General features: G+C 41.1%; 1 protein-coding gene across 2 annotated transcripts in view; it reads right to left on the bottom strand.

The window, feature by feature from the left end:
• BCL2L14 (BCL2 like 14) overlaps window positions 1–20,962 on the bottom strand; it is a 48,916-nt gene extending 27,954 nt beyond the window's left edge. Inside the window, exon 1 of one of the 2 annotated variants that reach the window (XM_063445318.1) lies at window positions 20,819–20,962. The gene's annotated coding sequence lies outside the window, so the exon portion shown is untranslated. Of the gene's footprint in view, window positions 1–20,490; window positions 20,583–20,818 lie in introns of those variants that run through there. The other variant, XM_063445319.1, reaches the window with a different exon arrangement.
• Window positions 20,963–21,368: the final 406 nt, after the last annotated feature.

Genomic DNA, 21,368 nt, shown 5'->3' with positions numbered 1-21,368 from the left:
GAGTTCTAGTGGCTAACAAGATTGAGTAAGTAGTGGAAGGTGGAAGTTGTTGCAGACTTTGTGTTTTGTGACAACGACCAAGTGTAGGGCCAACGAGATGTTTACAAGGCAATTATTGTTTTATTGTATAATATGTCCAGGACAAAAGTTGCCCTCATTAGTGGAAAGATAATGAAACAGAAAATGGCATTCAGCATAATGGTACCTGATGCCAAAAACTCAGTTTTGAAAAATCCAGGGTAAACAATAAGCCAAGTTATTAGCAAACACTCCTCATTGCTTAGGTGGCCAGTCTGAAGATATCTGCATCCAGTACAAAGGATGTGTATCCTGATCATAGGAGACATTGAGGGCCGGAATCGCAGCTTAGCTTGAGTTTCAGAGGCTCAGGAGAAAAGGATGGCAGAGAGCTGCTCATAAACAAACAACTACTGGGCTTGTCAATCAGAAAATCCATTGTCAGGAAACTGGGAAAGGTAACTTGTAGTGTTGAATGGGTGATAGATGGTGGGTGCTGTTGGTGATGGAATACTAAGGTACCTCAATTTGCTCCTTTGTCTATGGTACAAAAAAGTTATTACCGCGCTTCTTACCCTGTTAAGTGTGGAGCAGTGAAGCGCTAAACATGTGCTTGGTGTGTTCCTCCATTATTGTGTGCACTTGTCTGGATATACTACCCTCAGAATCCAACAGATTATAGTGCCAGAAGGGAAAAGAACAACTGCAAAGTATAGTAAACAAAGTTCTTAGCACACATGACGATGCTGAACCTTATGAAAGTCAAACCTAAATGAGCCAGATGATATGAATGATGAAGTCACATGTAAGAATGAGGAAGCTTGTGAGCAAGAAAATATTTAAAAAATATCATGCAGGCAAGGGAAAGCCTAGAATAGTGAATTTATATAATGAGGAAATGCATAAACAAAAGTGTAACAGACAATGTTAAAGTGGGACAGACATTGCAGCATTAAGAAATGCATGAGAAACGTGAATAAAGTGTCAGGACAGGTGCGAAACAGAGTTGCTGTACGTTTTTTCACAGTTTTGTTTCCCTCCTGCCTTCTGCCAGGTGCAGTTTTTCTTTATTTTTCTAGAATTGCATTTTTTGGTGCTTAAAGGTTTTGAAATGCCTGCCACTTATGAGGTCTACACATATTTTTTATGACATGTTAACCATTTTTCTACAAAATTAGAATAAAATTAGAATTACCGTATATACTCGAGTATAAGCCAACCCCAATATAAGCCGAGGCCCCTAATTTTACCGAAAAAAAATGGGAAAACTTATTGACTCGAGTATAAGACTAGGGTGGGAAATGCAGCAGCTACTGGTAAATTTCTAAATAAAATTAGATCCTAAAAAAATTATATTAATTGAATATATGTATGTATATAGTGAATGCAGTGTGTGTGTATGTATGTATGAGTGCAGTGTGTGTGTGTATGAATGCAGTGTGTGTGTTTATGAATGCAGTGTGTGTATGAATGCAGTGTGTGTGTGTATGAATGCAGTGTGTGAATATGAATGCAGTGTGAGTGTGTGTGATGCAGGGTGTGTTTGTGTATGTGTTGCAGAGCCTTGGTGGGGGGTGGGCATTTTTATTATTATTATTTTTTTAATTATTATTTTAATATTTTTTTTGTTACATTATTATTTTTTATTTTATTATTATTTTTTTAATATTATTTTATTTAATTTGTATTTATATTTTTTTCGTCCCCCCTCCCTGCTTGTTAGCTGGCCAAGGAGGGGGGCTCTCATTCCCTGGTGGTCCAGTGGACGGGCTGTGTAGGAGGGGGGGGGGGGGGCTGGCAGAGAGCGATTACTTACCTTTCCTGCAGCTCCTGTCAGCTCCCTCCTCCTCCACGCCGGTCTGGTCAGCTTCCCTGTCAGCTCACAGCGTAAGTCTCGCGGCAACGCTCTGACCCCGCGGCTCTCGCGAGCCTTACACTGTGAGCTGACAGGGGAGCTGACTGGACCGGAGGAGAGGGGAGCTGACAGGGGAGCTGACCAGACCGGAGGAGAAGGGAGCTGACAGGGGAGCTGACCGGATCGGAGGAGAAGGGAGCTGACAGGAGCTGCAGGAGAGGTAAGTAAATGCTCTCTGCCAGCCCCCACAGCCCCTTGTCTGTATTATGGCAATGTAAATTGCCATAATACAGACATTGACTCGAGTATAAGACGAGTTGGGGTTTTTCAGCACAAAAAATGCCAAAAAACTCGGCTTATACTGGAGTATATACGGTATTCACTTCCCATGTTCTATCTTGTGGATCATTCTGAGATCCTCGCAGACTGCTAGGTTGATTTTGGCGAATTCTGAAAGGTTTGTCTGAACAATTAAGCCATTTGCCATTCATATTACACAAGGCGATGGAAATGTACTATTTGTAGAGTTCATGACACAATTAGCAAGTTTTGAAGATACTGAAAATATTACTTGTTACAATTGTAGCCAAAGAGGGAACAGGGAGAGCATGCTCTGGTGATTAAAATATTAGCCAGTCACTCTGATGCAATTACTGTATCAGCGCAACGCATAGGGATGCAGATTGTAGGTGCAGGAGATAATGTTAACCCCTTAAGGACTGAGGCAATTGTACAAGTTCTGAACAGTAAACCGTATCACAGCAATGATATCGTCAGTGAAAGTGTTTTTTTTTTGCATTTTTCACACACAAAAGGCACTTTTACTAATGAGATCATAGTTATGATAAGTTGTACTGTTTTTAAACACTAATATTTGTGTCCCTCAAATTGTAATTAACAAAATGACTTAATTATGTAAAAATATTACATAAATATATGTAGAATTTATATTTATATATATATATATATATATATATATATATATATATATATCAAAATACAGTTAGAACGAAATTACACAGGTATATAATTTGTTTCTATTTATTTTTTGAGAATATATATATATATATAAATATATATATTTTTTTTTATTGATTATTATTATTATAGGGTGCTTCTGGGACCAATTTATACAACATACAATATCCATCACACTTACTTTTTCACTAAACAGCAATTTTAAGTCTCACAGAATGAGGTACATTGACATTGTGGCAGGCTTATGCAATGTATAATCATATACTGTAACTAAACCCCCATTAATTGTTGCCTAGATGAGGATTTAAAAAAAAAAAAAAATGAAACTATTACATTCTGTGAGACTTAAAATTGCTGCCTAGTGAATAAGCGAGTGGAGTTCGTATGTTGTATAAATTGGACACAGAAGCACCCTGTAAAGCAGGGTTTACAGTGCCCCCTAGGGACACCTCCAAGTGGCCACTGGAGGTGCTTCCTGGGGCTGTGCTGTACAGTAGGCAGCACGGCCGTTCAGCTTCTCCACTCTCTGCATGGAGACTCTGAATTTTCCTCATAGAGATGCATTGATTAAATGCATCTCTAAGAGGAGATGTTGATTGGCCAAAACAGGGATTGGCCCCACCCCCTTGCCGATTTCATCCAATGCATTCCCTATGGGTAAAAATGGGCAATTCTGATGATGTCACCAAGGAATTAGTTCGAAGGCTGGGCCAGCGCACCCACGCGGCGCTGGAAATAAGGCAATTTTTATTTCCTTTAAAGGGGTTAAGGGGGGGGGAGGGGGCAAGCCACCTAAATGGTGGTATTAACACTATAGGGTCAGGAACTCAGGTTTGTGTTCCTGACCCTATAGGGTTCCTTAATTTTAATAAGAGCAGGCATTAGGCAGCTAGAGTAGGACCTGCCAAAAATGGGGTACATTGACGTTGTGGTAGGCTTATTATATACTGTAACTAAACCCCTATTATTTTTGCCTAGGTGAGGTGTTTTTAAAACCATTACATTCTGTGAGTCTTAAAATTGCTGTTTAGTGAACAAGCAAATGCGTTGGATTTTGTATGTTATATATATATATATATATAGAGATCAGTCTCTAATTTTAATGGTAGGTGTATTTTAACCCATTAAGGACGGCGGGCGTACTATGCAGTCCCTGGAGATCCGGTCCTAAACGCCGGCGGGCGGCATAGTACGTGCCCGCCGTCCATTGCGGAATTTTTTCCCAAGTAAGTGGTTAATCTCATAAGAGCAGACATTAGACTGTGAGAGTAGGACCTGCCAAAGATGGGGTACATTGACGTTGTGGCAGGCTTATGCAATGTATGATCATATAATGTAACTAAATCCCCATTTTTTTGCCTAGATTAGGTGTTTTTAAAAAAAACTTTTACAGACTAATAAAGTCTGTCGACATTGAAGTTGCTGTTTAGTAGATAGGAGAGTGCGCTGGATCTTGTGTATTTATTGTATAATATGGCCCCCAGCAGCACCCCATTTAAGCATGTTTAGGTGAGTGCAACCATCCCCCCATGTTTCCCATATATATTTGGGAGTCTAGCCAACTCCTTGGTTCTGCACCCCTCCCTGTTACAGGTGCCTCATCTCAGGTCCCTATTTAGCCTTGTACTGCAGAGAGCCTCAGATGGAATTTTTTCCCAAGTAAGTGGTTAATCTCATAAGAGCAGACATTAGACTGTGAGAGTAGGACCTGCCAAAGATGGGGTACATTGACGTTGTGGCAGGCTTATGCAATGTATGATCATATAATGTAACTAAATCCCCATTTTTTTGCCTAGATTAGGTGTTTTTAAAAAAAACTTTTACAGACTAATAAAGTCTGTCGACATTGAAGTTGCTGTTTAGTAGATAGGAGAGTGCGCTGGATCTTGTGTATTTATTGTATAATATGGCCCCCAGCAGCACCCCATTTAAGCATGTTTAGGTGAGTGCAACCATCCCCCCATGTTTCCCATATATATTTGGGAGTCTAGCCAACTCCTTGGTTCTGCACCCCTCCCTGTTACAGGTGCCTCATCTCAGGTCCCTATTTAGCCTTGTACTGCAGAGAGCCTCAGATGGAATTTTTTCCCAAGTAAGTGGTTAATCTCATAAGAGCAGACATTAGACTGTGAGAGTAGGACCTGCCAAAGATGGGGTACATTGACGTTGTGGCAGGCTTATGCAATGTATGATCATATAATGTAACTAAATCCCCATTTTTTTGCCTAGATTAGGTGTTTTTAAAAAAAACTTTTACAGACTAATAAAGTCTGTCGACATTGAAGTTGCTGTTTAGTAGATAGGAGAGTGCGCTGGATCTTGTGTATTTATTGTATAATATGGCCCCCAGCAGCACCCCATTTAAGCATGTTTAGGTGAGTGCAACCATCCCCCCATGTTTCCCATATATATTTGGGAGTCTAGCCAACTCCTTGGTTCTGCACCCCTCCCTGTTACAGGTGCCTCATCTCAGGTCCCTATTTAGCCTTGTACTGCAGAGAGCCTCAGATGGAATTTTTTCCCAAGTAAGTGGTTAATCTCATAAGAGCAGACATTAGACTGTGAGAGTAGGACCTGCCAAAGATGGGGTACATTGACGTTGTGGCAGGCTTATGCAATGTATGATCATATAATGTAACTAAATCCCCATTTTTTTGCCTAGATTAGGTGTTTTTAAAAAAAACTTTTACAGACTAATAAAGTCTGTCGACATTGAAGTTGCTGTTTAGTAGATAGGAGAGTGCGCTGGATCTTGTGTATTTATTGTATAATATGGCCCCCAGCAGCACCCCATTTAAGCATGTTTAGGTGAGTGCAACCATCCCCCCATGTTTCCCATATATATTTGGGAGTCTAGCCAACTCCTTGGTTCTGCACCCCTCCCTGTTACAGGTGCCTCATCTCAGGTCCCTATTTAGCCTTGTACTGCAGAGAGCCTCAGATGGAATTTTTTCCCAAGTAAGTGGTTAATCTCATAAGAGCAGACATTAGACTGTGAGAGTAGGACCTGCCAAAGATGGGGTACATTGACGTTGTGGCAGGCTTATGCAATGTATGATCATATAATGTAACTAAATCCCCATTTTTTTGCCTAGATTAGGTGTTTTTAAAAAAAACTTTTACAGACTAATAAAGTCTGTCGACATTGAAGTTGCTGTTTAGTAGATAGGAGAGTGCGCTGGATCTTGTGTATTTATTGTATAATATGGCCCCCAGCAGCACCCCATTTAAGCATGTTTAGGTGAGTGCAACCATCCCCCCATGTTTCCCATATATATTTGGGAGTCTAGCCAACTCCTTGGTTCTGCACCCCTCCCTGTTACAGGTGCCTCATCTCAGGTCCCTATTTAGCCTTGTACTGCAGAGAGCCTCAGATGGAATTTTTTCCCAAGTAAGTGGTTAATCTCATAAGAGCAGACATTAGACTGTGAGAGTAGGACCTGCCAAAGATGGGGTACATTGACGTTGTGGCAGGCTTATGCAATGTATGATCATATAATGTAACTAAATCCCCATTTTTTTGCCTAGATTAGGTGTTTTTAAAAAAAACTTTTACAGACTAATAAAGTCTGTCGACATTGAAGTTGCTGTTTAGTAGATAGGAGAGTGCGCTGGATCTTGTGTATTTATTATATATATATATATATATATATATATATATATATATATATATATATATATATATATATATATATATATATATATATAAAGTAGAAAAAATACCGGCACTCTAGGTCTTCCAAGCAATGGTGTTTATTTTCGGTTAATCCAATGTCAACGTTTCAGCCCTGGTTCAGGGCTTTCATCAGGACACAGGACAGGATTGTGTCCTGATGAAAGCCCTGAACCAGGGCTGAAACGTTGACATTGGATTAACCGAAAATAAACACCATTGCTTGGAAGACCTAGAGTGCCGGTATTTTTTCTACTTTATATTATCTATTTTGCTGTGCACCAGGCCATTATTAAATAAGTTGGAGTGCAGGAATCTTTTGCTTTACTATATATATATATATATATATATATATATATATATATATATATATATATATATATATATATATATATATATATATATATATAATTACATATACACATATATTATATACACACATACATACCCACACATATTTAAATTCTACGTATATATTTATATAATATTTTTACATAATTAAGTATTTTTTTTATTAATTACGGTGTGAAGGACCTGCCTGACAAACCAGGCAGAAAGTCCACAGAATTTCGTTCACAGGCCCTATATTTAACCAATTAACTTAAACACCATAAAACCTGTACATGAGTGTACTGTTTTACTCGGAAGACTTCGCTGAACACAAATATTAGTGTTTCAAAACAGTAAAACGTATCACAACAAAACATTTTCGCATTTTTCACACACAAACGGCACTTTCACTGACGATATCAGTGTTGTGATACGTTTTTTGAAACACTTATATTTCTGTTAAACAAAGTCTCCCAAGTATAACAGTGCCCCCCATGTACAGGTTTTATGGTGTTTTTAAAAGTTACAAAGTCAAATATAAGGCTTGCATTTCAGTTTTTTCACATTTAAATTTGCCAGATTGGTTATGTTGCCTTTGAGACTGTTTGGTAGCCCAGGAATGAGAATTACCCCCATGATGACATACCATTTACAAAAGTAGGCAACCAAAGGTATTGCAAATGGGGTATGTTCAGTCTTTTTTAGTAGCCACTTAGTCCCAACCACTGGCCAAAATTCGTGTTAAAATTAGTTTTTTGCAATTTTCACACACAAACAAATATGAACGCTAACTGCATGTCAATGAGTGAAAGAAGTATTTGATCCCCTGTCAATCAGCAAGATTTCTGGCTCACTCCCACGTGCCTTTTATACAGGTAACAAACTAAGATCAGGAGCACTCTTAAATGGAGTGCTCCTAATCTCAGCTCGTAACCTGTATAAAGGACACCTGTCCACAGAAGCAATCAGATTCCAAACTCTCCACCATGGCCAAGACCAAAGAGCTTCCCAAGGATGTCAGGGACAAGATTGTAGACTTACTCAAGGCAGCAATGTGCTACAAGACCATCGTCAAGCAGCTTGGTGAGAAGCTGACAACAGTTGGTGCGATTATTTGCAAATAGAAAAACCAAACACACAAAAAAAAACGGTCAGTCTCCCTCGCTCTGGTGCTCCATGCAAGATCTCACCTCGTGAAGTTTCAATGATCATGAGAACGGTGAGGAATCAGTCCAAAACTACACTGGAGGATCTTGTTAATAATCTCAAGGCAGCTGGGACCACAGTCACCAAGAAAACAATTGGTAACACACTACGCTGTGAAGGACTGAAATCCTGCAGCACCTGCAAGGTCCCCCTGCTCAAGAAAGCACATGTACAGGTCCATCTGAAGTTTGCCAATGAACATCTGAATAATGCAGGGGAAAACTGGGTGAAAGTGTTGTGGTCAGAAGACACCAAAATTGAGCTCTTTGGCATCAACTGAACTCCTGTTTGGAGGAGGAGGAATGCTGCCTATGACACCAAGAACACCATCCCCACCGTCAAACATGGAGGTGGAAACATTATGTTTTAGTAGTGTTTTTCTGCTAAGGGGACAAGACAACTGCACCGCATCAAAGGGACGATGGATGGGGCCATTTACAGTCAAATCCTGGGTGAGAACCCCCTTCCAGGGAATTGAAAATGGGTATTCCAGCATGACAATGACCCAAAACACACATCCAAGGCAACAAAGCAGTGGCTCAAGAAGAAGCACATTTAGGTCCTGGAGTGGCCTAGCCAGTCTCCAGATCTAAATCCCAAAGAAAATCTGTGGAGGGAGCTGAAGGTTTGAGTTGCCAAACGTCAGCCTCGAAACCTTAATGACTTGAAGAGGATCTGCAAAGAGGAGTGGGACAAAATCCCTCCTGAGATGTGCAAACCTGGTGTCTGATTGCCAACAAGTACTAAGTCGAAAGGGTCAAATACTTAATTTACTCATTGACATGCAAATCAATTTATACCTTTTTTGACATGGGTTTTTCTGGATTTTTGTTTGTTATTCTTTCTCTCACTGTTAAAATACACCTGCCCTTAAAATTATAGACTGGTCATTTCTTTGTCAGTGGGCAAACGTTCAAAATCAGCGGGGGATCAAATACATGCTCCCCTCACTGTGTGTGTGTGTGTATATATACACATTTATTTATTTTTATTACTTTTATTTACTTTATTAAACTTTTTTTTTAAATAACAACTTTTATTAACTTTTCCCAAGTAAGTGGATCAAAGGGACACTATAGTCACCAGAACAACTACAGCTTAATGTAGTTGTTCTGATGAGTAGACCCATTACCTGCAGGTATTTTCATGCAAACCCTGCCTTTTCAGAGGGCAAGTCAGTTTGTGTGCATGTCATATAGCCTCTATCACCGGTTGTTATAGTCTTGTAATATTGTTTACTTTGTATTTTATTTTAGTTTGGTATACTTTGTGTATATAATAAAGAGATTTGAGTTATTAACTATGGTGTGGATCTTTTTGCATATAACACTATGTTGTTTGGCATTAAGGGATGCCTCTTTAAGATAGCACCCAAATGTGTTCTGTGAACTATAGCCGCCAGCCTTTTTCCAATTGATTTTGTTTAGCTACAAAATGTGAAACGCTAAACATATGTGCGACGTTGTTCCTCTCTTGCCTGGTTATCCTACCGCCAGCACACAGATTGCAACAAGAGCCATTGAAAGTAGTGTTGCATTTTTAAAATTGAAACTCTGCTTTAAAATGGCAGGTCACTTGAATACTAGTATTACCTGGAAAGGTTTGCAAACATTAAAAGCAAGAAAATGAAAGTGATAATAGAAAGCATGAAGGTGAGAAACACGCAAATGATACTACTTTGCAGAGGGATGTGCTACATTCCTACAAATTGAATGAGAAAATCTTTATACATATATCACATCCACACGCCCTTCTCCCAAGTAAGACTTCACAAGAGTAATAGCAATTTGGAAATTAAAATATTTACTCTGTTCGTACTGTTTCTATCAGTCCAATTAACCCCTTAACGACGAGTGACGGACGAGGTCCGTCACTCAGGGGAATGCGTTAATGACGAGTTACGGACCTCGTCCGTCACCCGTTAAAATTAACCCCAGATCGCCGCAATCGCGGCGATCGTGGGGTTAATGGTGCTCCGGTCTGCCTCTGCATTAGAGGCAGACTGGGAGCACCGGATCCGGCTGCCCCAGTACATGTGCCCGCTCTGACAGCATGTCTGAGCGGGCACATGTGCTCTGTATACTCACCTCCGCCTCCCTGCACTTCCGGGTTCAGTGTGAAGTGCAGGGAGACGGATCAGTGTTGATCCTGCACCCTGGTGACAAAAAAATAAAGTTTATTTAAAATCCCACCCCCCTTTACCCCCCCTTTACCCATTTTAATAAAAAATGAACCCCTTCCCTGCCAATTGATCACTGACTACAGTGATCAATTGGCAGGGATTACATTTTACTATGATCTGATTTTTTTTTTTTAACCCCTGAGGGTTAATTCTTTTTTTTTAACCCTCAGGGGTTACATTTATTTTATTAATTAATTTAAATATTTTAAAATTATAAATTTAGCTAGCTGGGGAGGGTGGAAGTTAGTGGGGAATTGGGGGATTTAGTATTAGGCTAACTAGGGGTTAACGTTAAAAAAAGTTTACAAATAAGCTTTAAAAAGTTAAAAAATTAAGTTAAAAAAAGTTTTAATAACGTTTAAGTAAAAAATTTAAAAAATAAACCCTTTACCAAGTCCAAATAAAAATTAACCCCTTCCCTGCCAGTCGATCACTGCCTACAGTGATCAAAATACATATCACAGTATTATACTGTGATCTAATTTTTTTTAACCCCTGACAATTAACTTTTATTTATTTTTTAACCCTCAGGGGTTACATTTATTTAATTAACTAATTTAAATATTTTATAATTAAATATTTTGCTAGCTGGGGTGGGTGGGAGTTATGGGAAAATTGGGAATTTACGGTTAGTGCTGCTTACTGCTAGTTAGGGGTTAACGTAAAAAACAAGCTTAGAAAAATGTTAAATCTGTAAAAAAAAAAAGTTTTACGAAAGTTTAGGAAACTTTACAAAAATTAATAAGCAAAACAAAAGTTTAAAAAAATAGTTTTAAAAAGTAAAAAAGTTTTAAAAAGTAAAAAAATACATTTAATAACGCTCATTACCACTACACCTGGTACAAGCTAGCGGAAAAATGATCCCACGCTAAGGTTTAAAATATGCCTTTTGAAATACCCTGGGATGTCTTCTTTATGCACAATGCACAAAATTATTTTTTACCACATACTTTGGCATATAATGGTAAAGAAATGGGGGCATGTTAAGGCACAATATGCACCTTATGAGATACCCTGGAGTGTCTACTTTTACAAATGGTAGGCCTTTGTGGGGTGTTTTTGAACAGTCAAACTGTTTATAAGACCCCAAATGGAAGCATAGGCTCATTAATTCCGTCTCTCAAAATTCTACTGTGAATACTGAAAAGGACAGGTCTCCTATATGGCACTGTAGCTTCACGAAATAGTGCCAAAGACATACAATGGGGGTACCGTTGTACTCAGCAGAAGTAACTGAACACATAATAAAACTTTGTACAGGAATAGCACACACCAACTTTACAAAATACACATGAGAAGTTCTTTGTTATAAGTTTGTGTGCGAAAACCCCCAAAAAACACAATTCTACTCCAATATTTAGCAGAGGTTGGTGGTAAAATGGCTACGTAGAAAGTGTCAAAACAACCTTAGGTAAATAGCCTGTGGTGTCTACTTTATATAAATATATACTTTTGTGTGGCAATTTTGTTTTCTTTTATGGCTATTAAGCTTACAAGACAAACATACCAAATTCTAAAATCGCTCCACATTAAAAAGTTTATTTTACTCCTTGTGCTTTGTGACCTGTAACTACCAAAAAAAACTTCAAATCCCAGACACATTATATATTCTGTAAATCAGAACAACTAAATGAATTTATTTTTAATTACTTTCCTTAACCTGCACTAATTAGGCACACATTATTATTGCAAAAACTGTAAAAAAATCAACATTTTTCATTTTTCTGTATTTTTTTAATAATAAATAAGCATGTATATATATATATATATGTTACATCAAATGAAAGCCCTTTCTGTCCTTTAAAAAAACGGTATATAATACGCGTTGGTGCAATAAATTAGTCAAATGCAAATTGCAGTTGAACACAAACAGCAAAAAATTCAAAAAATGCCGTTGTCATAAAGTGAAAGACATGCTTCCGAAGCTCTGTCCTTAAGGGGGTAACCCCTTAGTGACCAGGCCATTTTTCAATTGTATTACCGTTAAGGACCAGGGCTCTTTTTACATTTCTGCAGTGGTTGTGTTTAGATGTAATTTGCCTCTTACACATTTACTGTACCCATACATATTATATACCATTTTTCTCGCTATTAAATGTTCATTCTAAAGATACCATCATTTTCATCATATCATATAATGTACTAGAATAAAAAAAGTAAAATATGATAAAAAAAACAAACAAAAAAAAACACAGCTGGCCATCATGCACCCATGTCCCAGTTGGAACATGTCTGAAGCCGACCAATGTAATTCACCTCAGTCAAACTGTATGTTTTTGAAAAGTACACACCCTAGGGCATTTCACATGGTGGCATTTGAACACTTTACATGCACTAATTCTACCACCAGTCTCTGTCAAACGTTTTTGTGGTGTTATTTTTCACTCACACATTCTACTTTGTGCATAGATTCTAAGCTCCTGTTAGGTGTTACTGCCAAAGGACACCACAATATGTACTTGGCATCATCTCCCGAGTACAGCGATAACACTCATGCATACGTTTGTCGGGTTCACTGGGGGGGTGCAAAGCAAAATGTCTGATATGCGTTTTTCAAATTTTATATATCTTGTTTGCCTATCTTGTTTTGAGGGCCTTATCAGATATCCCAATGTATTTTCTTGCCATGAGCGTGCATATATTTGAAAAGTTTACACCCCACAGTAGTTGAAGAACGTGTGTGGAGGTAACTGTTCAATCCTCAATTTTACACACGCACACCGCTATTTGACTGTGATTTAGGAGAGCCCGCTGTTGGTTATTGCAAGAACACACCCCGGGTTGTTTTCTGCGAGGCCTCCTAAGGACACCCACGCCCCCCCCCCCATGCATAGGTCTGCCAGGATTTGGGGAAGGTACGGTAACAACTGAATGACTTGCCATTTGAGTTGAAATTGAGAGTATGTCTTCTGATAGGCCTATCTTTAGCTTGGGGCTTTACACATACCCCAGTTTTATATATCGCCACAAAAGGGTACATACTTGAAACGTAGACACCCCGAGGTATTGCATGTATGTGGAGTGCTTTGATGCAACTTTTTTTTAGCCAGAAAAAAGATAAAACAAGTTGAAGAACGTGTGTGGAGGTAACTGTTCAATCCTCAATTTTACACACGCACACCGCTATTTGACTGTGATTTAGGAGAGCCCGCTGTTGGTTCTTGCAAGAACACACCCCGGGTTGTTTTCTGCGAGGCCTCCTAAGGACACCCATGTCCCCCCCATGCATAGGTCTGCCAGGATTTTGGGAAGGTACGGTAACAACTGAATGACTTGCCATTTGAGTTGAAATTGAGAGTATGTCTTCTGATAGGCCTATCTTTAGCTTGGGGCTTTACACATACCCCAGTTTTATATATCGCCACAAAAGGGTACATACTTGAAACGTAGACACCCCGAGGTATTGCATGTATGTGGAGTGCTTTGATGCAACTTTTTTTTAGCCAGAAAAAAGATAAAACAAGTTGAAGAACGTGTGTGGAGGTAACTGTTCAATCCTCAATTTTACACACGCACACCGCTATTTGACTGTGATTTAGGAGAGCCCGCTGTTGGTTCTTGCAAGAACACACCCCGGGTTGTTTTCTGCGAGGCCTCCTAAGGACACCCATGCCCCCCCCCATGCATAGGTCTGCCAGGATTTGGGGAAGGTACGGTAACAACTGAATGACTTGCCATTTGAGTTGAAATTGAGAGTATGTCTTCTGATAGGCCTATCTTTAGCTTGGGGCTTAACACATACCCCAGTTTTATATATCGCCACAAAAGGGTACATACTTGAAACGTAGACACCCCGAGGTATTGCATGTATGTGGAGTGCTTTGATGCAACTTTTTTTTAGCCAGAAAAAAGATAAAACAAGTTGAAGAACGTGTGTGGTGGTAACTGTTCAATCCTCAATTTTACACACGCACACCGCTATTTGACTGTGATTTAGGAGAGCCCGCTGTTGGTTATTGCAAGAACACACCCCGGGTTGTTTTCTGCGAGGCCTCCTAAGGACACCCATGCCCCCCCCATGCATAGGTCTGCCAGGATTTGGGGAAGGTACGGTAACAATTGAATGACTTGCCATTTGAGTTGAAATTGAGAGTATGTCTTCTGATAGGCCTATCTTTAGCTTGGGGCTTTACACATACCCCAGTTTTATATATCGCCACAAAAGGGTACATACTTGAAACGTAGACACCCCGAGGTATTGCATGTATGTGGAGTGCTTTGATGCAACTTTTTTTTAGCCAGAAAAAAGATAAAACAAGTTGAAGAACGTGTGTGGAGGTAACTGTTCAATCCTCAATTTTACACACGCACACCGCTATTTGACTGTGATTTAGGAGAGCCCGCTGTTGGTTATTGCAAGAACACACCCCGGGTTGTTTTCTGCGAGGCCTCCTAAGGACACCCATGCCCCCCCCCCATGCATAGGTCTGCCAGGATTTGGGGAAGGTACGGTAACAACTGAATGACTTGCCATTTGAGTTGAAATTGAGAGTATGTCTTCTGATAGGCCTATCTTTAGCTTGGGGCTTAACACATACCCCAGTTTTATATATCGCCACAAAAGGGTACATGCTTGAAACGTAGACACGCACACCGCTTTTTGACTGTGGAACACACCCCGGGTTTATCACGATTCCGGGAACCTAACACGCTAACAGACACACACACACACACACACAGAAAAGGTGCCGTACCGGACCTTAGAGTGGCCGGGCTAAGCACACACAGAATAGTCAGGGGAACCAGAAAACAGAATAACGAGAAACAAGCCGAGGTCAAAGGGTAGGAGAAAGTCACAAAGTCAGCTTAACAAGCCAGAGAGTACGTAACCACAAATCACAAGTTCAGAATCAATACTATACAGCAAAGACCACAACAGGGCAGGGAGGAACAGGAAAGGTGAGTATAAATACCCTAGGTTAAATTCTGATTGGATAACTTCCAATCAGAATTAACAATCACATGTGGGAGATATCTAAGCCTCCCACTGTGATTGTGGTACTGTTGCTTTAACGCCGGGTCACTCACGTGACCCCGGCGTTTGCATAAATCAACGACCTTTCAGCGTGCAGCGTTATACATGCTGCCGCTGGGAGGCGTGACGGATGCGAGCGGCGGAGAGGAGACGCCGCTCGCCGACAGGTAGGAGGAGGGGAGACCGCGGGCGGCGATGGACTGAGGGTGAGTGCTGCGAGTTGCGAGCAGCCTCCCCTACTAGCCGCCCGCGGACCCCTTACAGGGTTGTTTTCTGCGAGGCCTCCTAAGGACACCCATGCCCCCCATGCACGGGGTAAATGTAACAACCCCCCCCAAAGAAAAAGACACCAAAAAAAAAATAACTGAACGGCAAAAAATAAATTAAAAATGGGCCAGCGTGTGGTATCGTTTGAAACAGTCTCCAATGCAGAGTCCAGGCTGCCCAGGGCAATCAGGACAGTAATATACACTGTCTTTTCTCTGCCCCCTCTTAGAACAGACCCTGCATCTTTTTTGGGGACTCTGTTTTGCCGCAGTAGGGGGGATTTTAAAAATAAAATGTGTAGCCCCAACTCTGCTCTCTCCCATCACCGCCCGGGGAGCAGGTGCATCACGGTACAAAATCCCCGAAATGATCTGGAGCTGAAACTGTAAAAATCTCAGTTGCGTCCCGGGGTTTGCTTTTTTGAACAACAAGAAAGCGTTGTGGGTTGCAATCTGCATTAGGTAGATTGCAACCTTTTTGTACCAGGCCCTTGTCTTTCGTATAACTAGGTAGGGCTGCAGCAGCTGATCTGCCAGATCAACCCCACCCATATGACGGTTATAGGCCTTGATGCACACTGGCTTCCTCGTTCTCTCAGCTCTGCCACGTACAGGGACCTCCACAGTCCCCTCAGTGTGGATGGTGGTAAGAAGGTACACATCCTTCTTGTCTCTGTACTTAACTGCCAACAGCTCCTCTTGGCGCAGAGCTGAGGTCTCCCCCCTCCGTAGCCGGGTGCGTGCAAGTTGTCCTGGGAAACCTGTGCTGTTCTTTTTAATTGTGCCGCAAGCTACTGTATCAAAACAGTACAGTAGCTTGAACAAAGGGACACTTGTATAAAAATTGTCAGTATACAAGTGGTACCCTTTGTTCATCAGGGGGAATATCAGGTCCCAGACAATCTTGCCACTGGTTCCCATATGTTCTGGGCAACCTGGAGGGTCAAGGTGGCTATCCTTTCCCTCGTACACCCGGAAGGCCTGAGTATACCCAGTCTCGCTATCACAGAGCTTATACATCTTTACACCATACCTAGAGCGCTTGGAAGGAACATACTGCTTGAATCCCAGCCTTCCCTTATACTTCATCAGGGATTCATCCACGCATATATTCCTTCCAGGTGTATAAGCCTCTGCAAACCTGGCAGCAAAGTGGGTAATCAGGGGGCGGATTTTATACAGCCTGTCAAACTGGGGATGCTCCCTAGGGGGACACAGGCTGTTGTCGCTGAAGTGCATGAAATGCAGAATCATTTCATACCTCTTCCTCGACATACATTGGGAGTAAATGGGGGTAGAGCAGATGGGGCTACTGCTCCAGTAGGAGCGGATGGAGGGCTTCTTTATGATGCCCATCAGCATAGTCAATGCCCAGAATCTTTTAAATTCTGGCACATCGATGGGGGCCCATTGCTGCTTTGCCAAAAAAGAGTCCGGTTTTTTAGCTCGGAATTGATGGGCATATAAATTAGTTTGGGCGACAATGTTCCCCAATACATCATCGCCCAGAAACACCTCCATAAACTGCTGAGGGCTAAATCCTGTGACATCCAAATTAATGCCAGGATTTGCAGTAAAGGATGGGATGTCTGGCCTCTGGTTATGAGGCACTACCCACTCCTCAGCAGTTCTGCCAGCTGGAGCAGCACGTCTCCTTCTGGCAGGGGGACTAGCAGGCACAGATACAACATCACCAGATACATCACTAGCAGTAGACACTGTATCGAGTGATGATGTATCTGAGCACCTGGCAGGGTCAAAATCAGGGTCAGAGTCTGACATAGACGCGTCAGACTCTAGCGCAAGGGTGGCATATGACTGCTCAGCGCGGGTTGTCTTCCGTGACCCGTGTGCCATGATCACAATTGCTTTACTTAGTGACCTGTCACAAAAAAAAAAAAAAAAATAACCCCTGAAAAAATGAACAGACAGCAAAATAAGTGATGCTGTGCAAGAGCCTGTGATCTGTATAGTGATCACTGGCAGGGCAGGGGTTAATCGTTCTGAAAAGAGCTTTTGGGTCTCAAAAAAGATCACAAAAAAATGAACCCCTAAAAAAAAGGCACAAACAGCAGAAAAGATCTGCTGTGCAAGAGCCAGTGATTATAGTGATCACTGGCAAGACAGGGGTTAATGGCTCTGAAAAGAGCCTTTGGGTCTCAAGATTTTACAAATCCCTACCTATAAATACCTAAATCTCTCTAGCTAAACCACAGATCTCTCTCTCTCTCTCTCACACTAAAACACAAGTGAAGAGAGGGAGGCAGATCCACACTAATCAGAGAAATGGGGAACACACTTGGGATGAAATTGCTAATGGGGCAAGCTGTGATTGTATGACTCCAGCCTGCCCCTTATGATGCGGCATGCTAGGGACGCCCCCAGAAGCCCCATGATTCACTGCCTTTCGAAAAAAAAAGGGGGGGGAGTTAATATTGATCATTTTCTTTATTTTATATTTATTTTTTTATATATATTATTTTATATGCACGGAGTGCCAGGACCCCTCAAGGCACTCATCACATGCAGTACATCACTGCTATACTATCAGAGCTTCCAGAGCTCAAAATAGGTGCAGACGTACCAGGTACGTCCAAGGTCATTATGGACTGTTTTCTGCCAGACGTACCTGATACGTCCGCGGTCGGGAAGGGGTTAAGCTTAAAGAATGTTTGTGCTTTGCATGTTTATACCTACCTGCTTTTCCAGCAAGACACTCCTGCTTCTTGAATTCAGCACACAGTGGTTGTCGTCACAAAACATTTAGTCTACTTTTGCTTGTCTATGTCATCTAGTTTATGAGGATCCTATGATAAGGATGAATTCCCCAACCTTAGTCACCATGTAACTTCATGTATTGGTCCGTTAATAATCCACAGAGCTAACCCCGGCTGTGGAGCGCCACGTTTATTTACTGGGGGCCTAAGCTGAGTATCTCAACTAATGGCATAAACATACATGTCTAGACTTAGCTCAGTTACAAAAGCTTCCAGCAGCAGGGCATGTTGCAGTGGGCATTCTGTGGGAGCCACTGAACCATTCCTAAATGGTTGGATTACTCTGTGGGAACTCAATGGGCACGCATGGCACCACATTCACTACAGCTAGGCAGTAGTGTTTATGGTGCTTGACATGTTCTTCAATGTCTTTGCATTCCTAAATGTATTAAAAAAAATAATAAATAAAAACACATTAGACAGCACAACAGTCTTGTACAATATCATGTTTGGTATACGAAATGAGGGAAAAAAGGGCTTTCTTTTTTAAATGTGGGAAGCAATGATTCTTGGCATCACACCACTAGAGACAAATTAGCAAACATTAGATCTGTTAAACAGTAACAGACTGGCAGATAACCAATTGCACAACTCAAACGGTTTCAAGGTAAGAAAATAATTTTTTTTTAAAAAGGGAGAATATGAAAACAGGCTAAATTTAGAGAAAGCCAAAACGAGAGTGGGAGAAACTGCTGATCTCTCCACTTTCATCCATCCTCTAATAAGCAAATACAGCACGGATCCAGTTTCAGTTCAGTTCCAGTTAAAAGAAAAGGATCGCAACCTACCTCTGATAAAGGCAGAATGTTCCACGACCATCGCATGTATCGAGTGATTATGTACCGGGCTAAGGCTCCGGTACATACTCACTCTGTGAGGATTAGGAAAATTCCCAAGATACATTATATTTCCCAGATCTTCGGGAGGTCCAGAGCCCATTGCAACATACTTGGGCTGAGAGTCTTCATGGGTTGACCCCTGGTGCACAACCCACACATGTAAAGGTAAACTACAACATCCAGTGACAGCTTCCCTCCAGATCACAGATAGGGTGCCGGAGGCAGCTGGGTTGGTAGGCATTGCATACAGGCTCTTGCTGAAGCAGAGACGTGTGGAGTGGATTGTGGGAACTGTGTCTCTTATTGGGAACTGCCTTCCAAGCTTGGGATGATCTTATCGGTGGAAAGCCATGAAATAAGATGGACACTGTTTCTCTTTATTCTTTTGTCTTAAAAGGAACACTAATACAAATGTATTTGTATACACCATTTAGTCCCCGTGCCGAGCAGTGCCGGTTGCAACTGGTTTAACCACGTTACTACTCCTGGGCTGATTATCAGTTCTGATGATCTAAGCCAATCCAAAACTTCCCTATAGGAAAGCATTAAGAGGCCAATGCCGGACTGAGCCAATCAGCATCTCCTCCTAGAGATGCATTAAATCACTGCATCTGTATGGGGAAAGTTCAGCGCCTCAATGCAGAGAGTGTAGACACTGCATTTTAGTACTGCACGGTGTGCAGAACTGACCCAATAAGCACCTCTACTGGCCGTCTGAGTGACTGGTGTCCCTAGGCAGCAATGTAAACACTCTCTTTTCTCTAAAAAGGCAAGGCCAGGCAATAGACACCATAACAAGTACATTAAACTGTAGTTCTGGTGACTATAAGATTAGTATTTTGAATGTATAGCATCCAATTGTCCTTATATGGCTCTCAGCAGTTCCTATATAGAGGCCACCCATCTACCCACCAGTGGTACCAACCATTTCCAGTTCTATTTTTGTTTAAGATTTTCCTTTTTACAGAATTAGCTTGAACCACACTACTCCTATTATTCATTAATAACGAAATAACAATCGTATCTAAATTTATTGTTAAGCTGCTTTACTGCTAATTGTGTTTCCTCACCTTACAAATTGAGTCTCTGTCTCCATGTATAACTATGCGTTTATCAATGCTCTTTGTCCCTTTTGTGTAAAAAGAAATTGCCTCAATAAAAGAATGATTGACAAAAATAAATAAATAAAATGAGTGAGCTCACACACTGACAGGCACACAGTTAGTAAAGAAAGCGTCGTTATCTTCCAACAAGCAATCACTATGGGAGGGAAGCCACATATATAATATGAAGATCGACTAGCACTACATTGATATAAAAGGCTCAGAGTCAATCTATTGATCAATACCAATATACGTTAACCGGCACGTACATAGTGCAAATAAACTTACATTTTATCTCAGTCCCTAGTGACAGTCATTCAGAACAAGTGAACCCTCCTCCCCCTTTCCCTCCAGATATAGCAATGCGTGGCCGTTCCAGACCCTAGTACGCCAACACTCAGGGAAAGACGCACTCACTTTGCTTAACACGTAGCGCTATTACTAAAATCTTCCGGGTAACCCGCTTCCTGGGAGACACCCATTACACCTAGCTCTATGTATCAGCTTCCAGATAACAGAACCCAACAGCTGTCACACCTTTCCACGCAAACCGTAATATTTATTTCCACTATGTAGACAACAAGAACTAGTGGAGGGACAAAAGTAATGTCCTTACCTCAGAATGTTCAAATCCAGCAATGATTCTAAATGTCGAAGCAGCACAGAACGTGTATGTATTCTTGGCGTTAGTGCTCAGCGTTGTGTGCTATGCGCTTAGTACATAACAAGCGACCTCTGCATGTCTCTTAAGACAGTCCAGAGAGAGCAGCTTCCTTGTTATAACAAATGGAATTCTTGTCACACCCAGCAGAGTAACTCCTTTAGCCTATGCCCAGAAATGAGTAATGTTTGTTTGTGTGATATGTTGTTTATGGGTGACTAGTGTATTTTTACATTTTGAGAAAGGGAAATCTCTAGGGGGTCTTGCAAGGAAAATTGCTGAACATGAGGAGTCCCTTCTCTGTAATTCACACCATGGTATAAAATATTAAGGGATAACTAAAGGCACCCAGACCACTTCATCTCGATAAAATGGTTTGGGTGCGCTGGTCCTTCAGTTCTCCCTGCAATGTAAAACAGTAGACATGTCAGTGCTTACATTGCAGGGTTAAAGGGATACCATGACCACTTCAGTGATTTGAGGTGCTTATGGTGGTAGTTAGTAT

The sequence above is a fragment of the Pelobates fuscus genome, chromosome 3 (genome assembly GCF_036172605.1).
Source record: "Pelobates fuscus isolate aPelFus1 chromosome 3, aPelFus1.pri, whole genome shotgun sequence".
NCBI classification, from domain to species: Eukaryota; Metazoa; Chordata; class Amphibia; order Anura; family Pelobatidae; genus Pelobates; species Pelobates fuscus.
The sequence above is the reverse complement of the archived record's forward strand: the minus strand, read 5'-3'. Positions and strand labels throughout refer to the sequence as shown.